This window comes from Staurois parvus, unplaced genomic scaffold, assembly GCF_062004578.1.
Source record: "Staurois parvus isolate SC_StPar_1 unplaced genomic scaffold, SC_StPar_1.0 ptg000192l, whole genome shotgun sequence".
Lineage (NCBI taxonomy): Eukaryota > Metazoa > Chordata > Amphibia > Anura > Ranidae > Staurois > Staurois parvus.
This window is the reverse complement of record NW_028317988.1, coordinates 4,558,661-4,570,961: the sequence shown is the minus strand read 5'-3', so window position 1 is coordinate 4,570,961 and position 12,301 is coordinate 4,558,661. Positions and strand designations below refer to the sequence as shown.

The 12,301-nt window shown below is 42.4% G+C and overlaps 1 protein-coding gene and 1 pseudogene across 2 annotated transcripts in view; both read left to right on the top strand.

The window, feature by feature from the left end:
* HHAT (hedgehog acyltransferase) overlaps positions 1-12,301 on the top strand; it is a 385,158-nt gene that overhangs the window by 72,341 nt on the left and 300,516 nt on the right. The window lies entirely within an intron of this gene.
* Positions 5,601-6,638, top strand: LOC149461774 (uncharacterized; annotated as a pseudogene).

Genomic DNA, 12,301 nt, shown 5'->3' with positions numbered 1-12,301 from the left:
TTTAAACGATAATGCACTAGGTCAGTACGTCCTTTTTCTGTTTCTCTATTTGCATCCAGTGTATTTGGACCACCCCGGTCTGTTGAGGGCAGCAAGCAGTGCATGTTCCAGAAAATTCCAGAACATTCCTATTGGGTCTACTGAGTCTTTTCCTAGCGCAGGAGAAAAGTGTTTGTTGTGTTGCATGCAAATACAGCCTGCCTAAGACTCCCACTCCTCCAGACTGACATCCTCCTATCAGGCCATTTTGATATTTACATACTGTAATTCCTCCCGCTGCTTGTGTCAGGCCTGGGGCCTCTTGGAATGAGTACTGGGGCCATGGTGCTGTGATGGTTTCAGGCAGCTATGTACAGCACCCTGCAGTCCCCTCCCACCAGGCAAGATTTGCCTGCATTTCATAGAGGAGCACCAGGACCCAGTGATGATGTCACTGAGTCTTAAAAAAAGGTAGATATTGAAAAAAGGAAAGGTTTTATTTCACAATTTCATTGGAATGTTTTCTGTGGGGAAGAACCATGGAAGGCAAATATAAGCAGACTAAACTTCAGCTGTAACTAACCGTGTGTTTTCCTGAAACCTCTTTTTTACCACTGTTTATAGCTTCCCCAGAAAGTACAGCATTAGTTCCCCTTCGAATCAGAGGTTTCTGTAACAGACACCAGTGCTAATATCTGATTGAGTAAATGAGTAGCGACTGTACTTATGCCTGAAGAGCTTGGCAGAGTTAGACCAAGGAGGAATCTGAAGACAGCACTGGAGCATGGAGAGGGTACATAGAACTTGGGAACTTTTTTAAATACAGAATTGGGATGGGAGGAAAGGGGGGCAAAAGAATAAACAATTGAACGTACAGTTTCACTTGAAAGTCCATCTCAAACTATTCTGCAGTGAAATTTCAAAGCAGTATTGTTACAGGAAGTGGGACATCAGTAAACGGGCAATACATCCATATTGCAGGTGGGGCGCATAAAAACAAAAAGTGTCATGCTAATGCTATTTACAGATTGCAATATATATATATATATGCCATTTTTAATTTTACTAAAAAAATCTACTTTTAATATTCTCTGTCCCTTTTCAAACTAAGGGTCCAATCAGGTCAACTTGTCAGTTTTTTTCAGGCGGACCTGATCAGGCGGTTTATTCACCCCTATGGACCAGCGGGTGTAAATAGACTCGTGTCCATTTACACCCGCCTACCTCTGATCTGAGCTGGTTTGCTAAAAAAAAAACGGAAGGGAATCCGTCCTCTTCTGTCTAGGTGGATCGGATCAGAGGGCAGTTGGGTGTAAACAGAATTGGATTCCGTTTACACCCGGCTGCATATACAGCAGTGCAGGCTCTGTCTGTGTCCATTCTGCAAAAACTAAGTGGACCCCGGGCGTGTCATCCATGTGCTCTGCTCTGGTCAGGAGGGGATCAGTGTACAGATTGCCTGCTGATCAAAATGGAGTCCATCCCATGTGGAAGGGGCCTTGGTGCACTTCCTGCCTTCCTACCCCAGTGCTCTATGCTGATAGCTGAGTAGCGGTCATGAGCTTCATCAAAGCCATCTTCGCACGACTTGTGCTGCAGAGAAAGTTGTAATAATGCACGCTGCCATAAAGTGAAAGTAATAAGAAAAGACTGTGAAATGAGGCGATTATTACAGTGACTCCAAGTGGGCTTTAAACCCTACTCCTGTATTTTGCATCTTGATGTGCAAAATCAGCAAAAACACCAACAGTGTAAGTAGGATTTTGCCTCCATGGGTTAAAGGAAAAGGGAATCGGTTAAACCTGAGCTGCAGGCAGCAAAAGATCATCTGGGTGATATGAGCTGATGTTGAGGATGGAGAAATGAGATAGTCAGTGCTAGACAGAGAGGAGAAGTTCCGGTTCCAAAGCCAGATAAACAGCCTGCAGCCCACAGCACACTTAATCCACCAGCGCCCTCTGCTACCAGTACGGAACACAGTAGGACAGAAGCTGTACAAATGCCAAAATATGAGTATATCTCTTATTACTTGATTAATTCAAAAACTTTCAGATGGCTTATCACACTTTAGGGGATAAATGACTGCAAGCAATTCTCACACACTGTCTTACTACACTTGTCAGCAAACCCACATGCAACTCACTAAGTAACAAAGTTATAGCCTTTTTAATGGTTGATGTTCTGAAAATTCACCATAGCTTGATCTGACAAAAAAACACATTTTTATCTAATATGTATAGAACTTTTCAAAGTGGCCTTTTAGGGCTCATTTACACCAGCCTCATTGGCATGCCTGGGAACTTTACTAAATCTCTGGGTCTGAGAATATGGGTAGGGCAGGATGCGAAGCAGGCGAAGAAGTTATTAGCTGCATGTGCAGCCGAAAAACAAGAACAGAGCCTGGTGCCCGGAGAGCTGGTAGCTATGTCAACATCCGGCATCTCCAGGAGAAAGTTGGCAAGTTCCCAGGTATGCTGTCATTGTGCTGCATTGTTCAATAAAGTCATGTTGCAAAAAAAAGCCAACAAGCCTCACACTGTAAAAACTTTGGGTGCCAATTCAGGTCTCCATCACAAGTTTCGGTGTCTCTCACTGAGAAGGGTGCATGGCGTGAAGAGAGCCCCTCCCAGCTCTATACTCCCATCACTAGACAAACAGAGATCCAAGCCGCAGCACACCAGAGAAAACCCAGGTATCAAACAAATGAGGAACAGCTTCAGTATCATTTAACTGACATTCCATTCAGCTAGATGTTGCAGCATGTTGTCACACACTGATAAAATGTATTATTCATTTCATTGCAAAGAACACCAACACAGCATATTGGTGTGCACAGGCGCTTTACAAAGCAAGCTTTTTGCCTTAGTATCAAGAAGATGAGAAGCGGTCAGCCAGACTTCATCCAGGCCACACTCCCAATGCATTTCACTCCGCCCACAGGACATAGTCATGTCACGCCCACCTCCATGACTGAGTCTTCTGGGCGGGGTGAAATTCGTCAGGAGTATGGTCTGGATGGAGTGGAGGTGAAGCCACTTCTCATCTGTTTGATACCATTATGCTGTGTCCTTGTACATTGCAATGAAATGAATAATACGTTTTAATTGTTTTCAATGCATGACAACCTGCTGCAACATCTAAATTTAAATGAAGTGTCATTTAAATAAAATAAAAAAACAAGCACTTTGACATACTGTAACAATACACATCAGCACGTGTGTTGTGCACAATGGGCATCATAACACTGGCCCTTAAATTGTAACAAAAGGCTTTTTTTTTTAAGTTTCGAATAGAGTGGAGGTGGATTAGAATACTTGTCCAGTTTTATTGCTGTCTGTGTCCCCGTTAGGAAGATTCACCCTCTCTATATGTTCTTTTTACTGTTATCATCGAATGTGAAATGACAAGAAAATCCCCACTTTTGGGCTGACACCAGAATAATAATCGGAGGGGAAATCTTCCAGTGGGGACCTTGGTGACACCCTGGCATTCTCCTACTTTGGAGTGATTTCCTCTCACTTCTTATTTTGACTATGGGACAGGAAGTGAAGGGAAATCTTTCCTATGGGACACATATGGCAGAAAATACTGACAGACTTTATAACCCTCCCTTACTCAATCCAAAATGAAAACAAAAAAAGAATATTTAACTTAAGGTACACTTTAAGTGAAAAAAAGAAAAAAATACTGCTTTTATTTCTGCGCTGTTTCCCACCACTGCAGGCCCCCATATTCCTAAACAAGTTTTGACTTTGAAAGAAAACCTCCACGCTTCCTCTGTGTGACAGCGCTTGGGACTTGGCTGCTCAGGCACCGTTGCATTGTGAATGCCTGAACATACACTATATTGCCAAAAGTGTTGAGATGCCTGCCTTTACACGCACATGAACTTTAATGGCATCCCTGTCTTAGTCCATAGGGTTCAATATCAAGTTGGCCAACCCTTTGCAGCTATAGCAACTTCAACTCTTCTGGGAAGGCCATCTAGAGTGTGTCTATGGAAATGTTTGATCATTTTTCCAGAAGCGCATTTGTGAGGTCAGGCACTGATGTTGGACGAAAAGGTCTAGCTCTCACTCTCCGCTCTAATTCATCCCAAAGGTGTTCTATCGGGTTGAGGTCAGAACTCTGTGCAGGCCAGTCACGTTCCTTTACCCCAAACTCGCACATCCGTGTCTTTATGGACCTTGCTTTGTGCACTGGTGAGCATTCATGCTGGAACAGGAAGAGGTCATCCCCAAACTGTTCCCACAAAGTTGGAAGCATGAAATTGTCCAAAATGTTTTGGTATGCTGTCACCTTAAGAGTTCCCTTCACTGGAACTGAGGGGCCAAGCCCAACCCCTGAAAAACAACCCCACACCATAATCCCCCTCTACCAAACCTTACACTTGGCACAATGCAGTCAGGCAAGTACCATTCACCTGGCAACTGCCAAGCCCAGACATGTCCATCAGATTGCCAGACAGAGAAGCGTGAATTGTCACTCCAGAGAACACGTCCGGGTCCGGTTGGACAGGAGCCTGATGTGGTTTACTCTGTTGTCCTGCTCCTTTCCTATCTTTCAGGTCAAGGCCATTGTCAAGACGAAGGTGGTCACTCCGATTAAAAGGAAGTGTCCATCTTGTAGGAATCCTCCTGAGAGATTCATAACCAAAACTGCTTTGTAGAGCATGTGTGGCGGATTTAGTAAAAGAGGAATCTTCACAGCAATGCAGTGACATGTTTGCTTCTGTCAAAAAGGAATTGTTGGAGACTCGTTTCAATCCTTGTTAGATAAACTGCTGACACTTCACCCGACTTTGCAACAGAGCACCTTGTCCAGTCCGTGGCCTTCCGTTTCAGGCCAAAAGGAAATCAGTGACTCAGTGAAGAGAGAGAGAGCGTCCTTGCATCCCTCAGAGATTCGGAGGAATAGGAGCAGGTTGCAAGCTCGTCCAGATATAAACTATCGTTGGAGGAGGTGGATGAAATGGCTGAAAGCAATATATACAACGCTGGAAATTCAGGAGAAGAATGTCCAGCTGTCAGTTCACGATAAAATGTACCAGGGCCTAGAACAAGCTAAAAATAGAGTTTTCCAGGTCCATCAGCTATTATCAGACTTGGTAAAGGAGGAATAGAAGGATCCAGAAAGGGGCCCTTTCTTTTCCAAATCGAGGAAGACAAATTGCTTGTATGGAATAAGAAACCGAGGCTGGATGCGGCCTTTTTCGCAAGTTTCGAGATTTGGCTTTTGAGGATATGGGCATCCTGAAGAATGCAATGGATAAGAGGGCAGACTTGCTCCTTAAAAAAGTGTGGGACTCTTCCCTGACCAACCTCAAGCCGGCTATGGCCTCCACAGTGGTGGCGAGAAATTTGGATTGCTGGTTAGAGCAGCTTCAAGTTGAGGTAGGGACCTCCAGGAGAGGACTTTTGGAGTTGTTCCCGATCCTTCTAAAAGCCGTAAAGTATATGGCTGACCCATCGGCAGAGTCCATTAGAATGAGGGCCAGGTCTTCTGCGTTGGTCAACTTGGCAAGGAGAGCCATCTGGCTCAAGACCTGGTCTGGGGACTCCACAACTAAGGTGTGACGTTATGCCGAATTCCATTTTCGGAGAACCTGCTATTCAGCCCAGATGTGGAATCCGTGCTGGATAGAACAGTGGATAAGAAAAAGGCTTTCCTGTCAAAAAATAAGAAGCAGCCGGACAGAAAGAATTTCCATCCTTGTTCACAAACTCAAACAATTAAGGAGCAGACCCAGAAAAGAAATTGGAGTTTCCAGAGAAACAGGGGTAAATGGGGATTACTCTTCAGACCCCCAGAATGACAGACCAAGAGCCAATGACATTTCTCTTCTGGTGGGAGTGAGGCTTCAGGCTTTCTTGTCACAGTGGGAAGAAACAACATCAAGTACCTTTTTCAGAAATATCATGGCCCAGGGGTACGGCCTGGAGTTCTCCCGGACCCCACCAACTAGATTTTGTGTGATCAGTCTCCCAAGGAGTCAGGAGACGGCCTCAGCAATGACATCCCTTTTGAAGGAACTGATGCAGCAGGAAGGCATCATTCAGGTGCCAAGGGAGCAAGAAGGTCGGGGGTTCTACTCGCACATATTTTTAGTCCAAAAGCCTTCGGGGAAGTTCCATTTAATTTTGAATCTGAAATTACTGAATAAGTCCATTCGGTACAAGTACTTCCACATGGATACAATTTTTTCAGCGAGGAAGCTGCTATCCCCGGGATGCTTTATGGCGACTATCGATCTGCGGGACGCTTACCTACATAATCCAATAGCAGTCTTCTCAGAAATTCCTCTGATTGGCGGTCAATCTGGGATCGTCCATCTAGTACATGCAGCTCAAGGCACTACCCTTTGGCCTGTCATCCTCTCCAAGGGTGTTCACCAAGGTCATGGCAGAAGCACTAGAGCCTCTGAGGTTGAGGGGGATTTCGGTTTATTTAGACGACCTACTCGTGTTTGCAGAAACCAGGACGCAGGTGCTGGTAGATCTTCAGACGACTCAGGCTCATCTGAGAAGCTTGGGATGTCTGTTAAATCTGGAAAAGTCTAACTTAATTCTGGCCCAGAGAGTAAGGTTCTTGGGATATACTGTTATTCCGTACAACAAAGGATATTCCTTCCGGAAGAGCAAATAGAAAGGATCCAGTAGACCCTGAGGCAGGTACTCTTTATAAGTAACCGCAATGGGTAGTGAGCCTACAAAAGTACTCTGGGTAGATGTCTCAGACACGCCATCAAAGAAGCTTACGGGGCATTAGACAAAGTCCCTCCGGAAGGGGATGCAGCACACTCTACAAGATCGGTGGTGGCCTCTTGGGCAGAAAGGGCTGGTGCATCTCTGGAACAGATTTGCAAAGCAACTACGTGGTCCAGTTTTTCTGCATGTACAGTGGGGCAAAAAAGTATTTAGTCAGCCACCAATTGTGCAAGTTCTCCCACTTAAAAAGATGAGAGAGGCCTGTAATTGGCATCATAGGTAGACCTCAACTATGAGAGACAAAATGAGAAAAAAAATCCAGACAATCACATTGGCTGATTTGGAAAGAATTTATTTGCAAATTATGGTGGAAAATAAGTATTTGGTCACCTACAAACAAGCAAGATTTCTGGCTCTCACAGACCTGTACCTTCTTCTTTAAGAGGCTCCTCTGTCCTGCACTCATTACCTGTATCAATGGCACCTGTTTGAACTTGTTATCAGTATAAAAGACACCTGTCCACAACCTCAAACAGTCACACTCCAAACCCCACTATGGTGAAGACCATAGAGCTGTCGAAGGACACCAGAAACAAAATTGTAGACCTGCACCAGGCTGGGAAGACTGAATCTGCAATAGCAAGCAGCTTGGTGTGAACAAATCAACTGTGGGAGCAATAATTAGAAAATGGAAGACACACAAGACCACTGATAATTTCCCTCGATCTGGGGCTCCATGCAAAATCTCACCCCGTGGGGTCAAAATGATCACAAGAACGGTGAGCAAAAATCCCAGGACCACACGGGGGGAGCTAGTGAATGACCTGCAGCGAGCTGGGACCAACCTAACAAAGGCTACCATCAGTAACACACTACGCCACCAGGGACTCAGATCCTGCAGTGCCAGATGTGTCCCCCTGCTTAAGCCAGTACATGTCCGGGCCCGTCTGAAGTTTGCTAAAGAGCATTTAGATGATCCAGAAGAGGACTGGGAGAATGACATATGGTCAGATGAAACCAAAATAGAACTGTTTGGTGGAAACACAACATGTCGTGTTTGGAGGAGAGAGAATGCTGAGTTGCATCCAAAGAACACCATACCTACTGTGAAGCATGGGGGTGGCATCATCATGCTTTGGGGCTCTTTCTCCGCAAAGGGACCAGGACGACAGATCCATGTACAGGACAGAATGAATGGGGCCATGTATCGTGAGATTTTGAGTGCAAACCTCCTTCCATCAGCAAGGGCATTGAAGATGAAACGTGGCTGGATCTTCCAACATGACAATGATCCCAAACATACCGCCTGGGCAACGAAGGAGTGGCTACGTAAGAAGCATTTCAAGGTCCTGGAGTGGCCTAGCCAGTCTCCAGATCTCAACCCCATAGAAAACCTTTGGAGGGAGTTGAAAGTCCGTGTTGCCCAGCGACAGCCCCAAAACATCATTGCTCTAGAGGAGATCTACATGGAGGAATGGGCCAACATACCAGCAACAGTGTGTGCCAACCTTGTGAAGACTTACAGGAAACGTTTGACCTCTGTCATTGCCAACAAAGGATATATAACAAGGTACTGAGATGAACTTTTGATATTGACCAAATACTTATTTTCCACCATAATTTGCAAATAAATTCTTTCCAAATCAGCCAATGTGATTGTCTGGATTTTCTTTCTCATTTTGCCTTTCAGGACAGCAGCATCTAACCCCCTCCCCTTTTCTATTCCTTGGTGACTATTATGTCTGTAATTCTGTGGTTGGCATGGTGTTTGTTTCTGTTTTTAGCATGTCAGAGGTTACTCGGCTATAACTGAGGGCATGGTGGAAGAGGCAGACTTTAAATTGTGGCGTTTCCTGTGATAATGGGTGGAGCTGCACTTTCTCCAGGTACTGCCCTAAAAGGCTCCTAGAGATTGACCCTCTCTATTTGTCTTGTTTACCATTAGCATTGAAAGAGAAAGTAAAATAAAATCCCAAATTTTAGGTTGTCCCCAGAAAAGTAATAGAGGACAAATCTTCCAATGGGGACACCAGTTTTGATTGCCCTGGAGGTTCCCAAGGGTTTTGATGGCCTGGAGGTTCCCATTTGCAAGCATTTCCTCTCTCTTCCTGTTTTGTCTATGGGTCAGGAGGTGATGGTAAATCTCCCAAATGGGGCATATATGGCAAATAATAAAACAACAGGGGTTCTAACCCACCCTCACTCTTTCCAAAATGATAAAAAAAGTTTTGCCTCTAGTTCTACTTTAAAGAGGAAATTCAATCCCCCTTTACTTTTTTTCCCTCCTACCTTTTCCACTGGGATGTTCTCCAAAAACATTCTTTCACACCCAGTGAATCCAGTGCTGTCTGGTGTAAGCTGTCCCACTGTCAAACCTGCGCTGCCATCTTCTCTTCCCGGGGACTGGCCCACTCTTTCCATTTCTTTGACTTGGCCCCCAAATGATGACGGACACCGCATGTGCAGTGTGGTGGAGATTGCTCAGCTCATGCATAGTATGGCATATACTGACCCGAAGTCTCATGGTATGCATGATATTAGCATCCCAAGAAGTTTTAGACTAGTTATCTGAATGTGCAGAGTTACAAATCCTTTGCCAGATAGACAGTTCATATATGTGTATTTACCTGTAGTTCTGCTTTCTTTCATCTTGATACCAAAACTATAATGGTATCTTACCATGACCCACAAATTTCTCTCAAATCCTGATTTTGTCTGCATTATGCCCTAATTTCTCTTTACAGTAGTATTACTGACCTATTCTTTCTCCTAACATCAGATCACGCAGATACATGTTAGTTAAACATGACACCTTTCTAAAAACCTACGATGATCCTACTTATGGAGAATTTCTACCAAAATGTTAATTCAGCATCTTTCCTGATTGCTCTTTGGTAGGTTATAAGGTCATAATGTGTGGATTCTTGTTCAGTTATATTCTATTCATAAGCATACCCACAAGAGATGAATCATGAAGATTAATTTCCAATTGACTTTGGATTACTCTGAAAAGAATGTCAACTTAGCAAAGGCTACAGAGGTCAAGAATGAATCTATCAAAACCAAATGAAACCTCTGAATTGACCAGACCCTAATGTAGATCTGATAAAAATGTTACCCTTGGGTGAATATATATTGCTGGCTGGGGAAATAAGAGATTTTGCTGCAGATATTATTTAGCTACGAAAACAATGTTGAGATGTTTGACCAGGGAGGGTCGAGATGTTGCACATATTTGGGATGTTTAAGGGCCCGTTCACACTGATCAGTTTTTCTTCCGTTTTTGCTTTCACAAAAGCGGAATAAATATGCATGACCATTCAATCCTATGGAATTCTTCACACCAGTCAGTTGTGGATCAGTTGTGTTTTTAAAAGTTCTGCATGCTGCATTTTTGGTGCAGTAAAAAAACAAAACAAAAAAAACTCTTCATTGAAATGAGTGGAAAACACACCACGGTTGCAATTTTTGTGTGATTTTTTTGAGTCACATGTATTTTCTTTACAGGTGCAAAAGGTACCGGAAACAGGAAAAAATGCATATGCATTTTTACCATGTTTTTGCAATGGAACAGTTTTAAAACAGCCTAAGGATGGGGGAGGAAAGTCATCTTAAGCTGACTATATATATCTTTCACACCCCAGCGCACAGGAATACCTTTCAATAAAAAATAGAGGTAAAAGTATACTGATGTGCACCGGTGCAATACACCAGTTAATAATAAAATATATAAACAGCGCAAATCAACCTCCTCACCATATAAACAAAATTAAAATATAAATGAAAAAATTGTGATAAATTATAGTGATAATAGTGTCAAAAAAATATATAAATTATATAAATTGCGTGCAAAAAAATATATATATAAAATTATAAAAGTTCTTTCTTCCCATAAGATAAAATCAAAAAGACTTCTCAAGCAGGAAAAGTATGCGGTCTTCTTTCTCGAGAAAGAAGACTGCATACTTTTCCTGCTTGAGAAGTATCTCTATAGACTCTTGGGAGATTTAATACAAGCTTCTATTAGGAGTAAGTGGAAGGATTACATCAAGCCATACAAGGTGAAAGGAGTTCTGGAAAATATATAGAGGGGGTGTAGGATCCCTAAAATCCTAAAAGGCGCAACACTCACTAACATCTGGTGAGTGCAGTTGATGTTGATTTCACACTGGTGAATGGTGGAAGCACATTTCTTTGGGAGAAGATCTTTTTGATTTTATCTTATGGGAAGAAAGAACTTTTATAATTTTATATATATATATTTTTTTGCAATTTATATAATTTTTATATTTTTGGGACACTATTATCACTATAATTTATTCCAATTTTTTTATTTATATTTTAATTTTGTTTATATGGTGAGGAGGTTGATTTGCGCTGTTTATATATTTTATTAAGCTGACTATACATTGATCAAAAGTCAGCCAGTCCAGCAGGGAATGGACAAATTTTGATCAGTGTGTAGCCTCTCCCGCTGAAAAGTCAATTATTTAATCTACCTCTGTCAAACTACATATTGGAAAATTTTCCAATAATCAGTGGCTGCAACCAATCACCTGCAGTCACTGATCAGTGTATTCTGACAGTGCTTCTGTTTCATGAATTTGGTGCAACACATTAACAAGAGGGATTAATATCCAAAAAGTGTCGCAGCATCTTACTGTGCAAGCTAGTTTGAAGCTAGCCTTAGGGTAATTACTTTTAAAGTAGAGAAGAGAAGAAACGCCTCTAAGTGCAGTATAGGTAACTTTAATGGGTAACTGTGCTTTAATGCATCACTACCATGGGTATTTTGCATTTATTTAATATTATTTAATATTATTTTTCATGATTAGCATTTCTAGTTTCTTTAGATAAACACAATATTAATTTTATTTTATTTCCTTTTTTCTTTTTACTTAATAGTTTTTTTTCTTCATTATTCCTTTTATGTGCATCACTACCATTGCTGTAATTCATTTTGCCATTGTTCTTTATCTGGTACTATTTAACCTGTTAATTTTATTTTAGCCTTGATTGACTTCCTCTTTAGTCTTAATTGTTACCCCAATCAGTATGATCGTTATTTTGTATTGTTAGCTTAATTAGTGTCCTTTTAATATATATATCAGAATGTTCACAGCCTCTCCCCTTAGCTTGATAAGGGAGCATGCTTCCGCCCTTAGAGGTCTAGCGCATGCTCCGAAACGCGTCACTATGCATGCTGCTCCATGTACGTCATCACGCTGATGCCGACGTCGCGCCTCAATGTGTGCTCCAGACGCCATATTTAGGAGACTCCACATGCCAGCTGGCTTCTCTCCTACATCCACGGTCTTCTGAGTGCAGATGCGGCTGTCAAAGCACTGATACAGCCGTTCTCCCATCTTTTTGAGCCTACTTTATACATGCTATATGTGAGTTGTTCTACATTTGTTACCCATTAAAGTTGCCTATACTGTACTTAGAGGCGCTTCTTCTCTTTTCTATTTTACACAGAGTTCTGCTACTACCAATATAGGAAGCTTGACCTAATTCTATATGGACTTTTGTAGCCCTACATTGGACTTTATGGACACTTTCATTATTTCTAATAGCAGGGTGGTAGCATTTTGCGCTGATTGTTCTCTATTTGA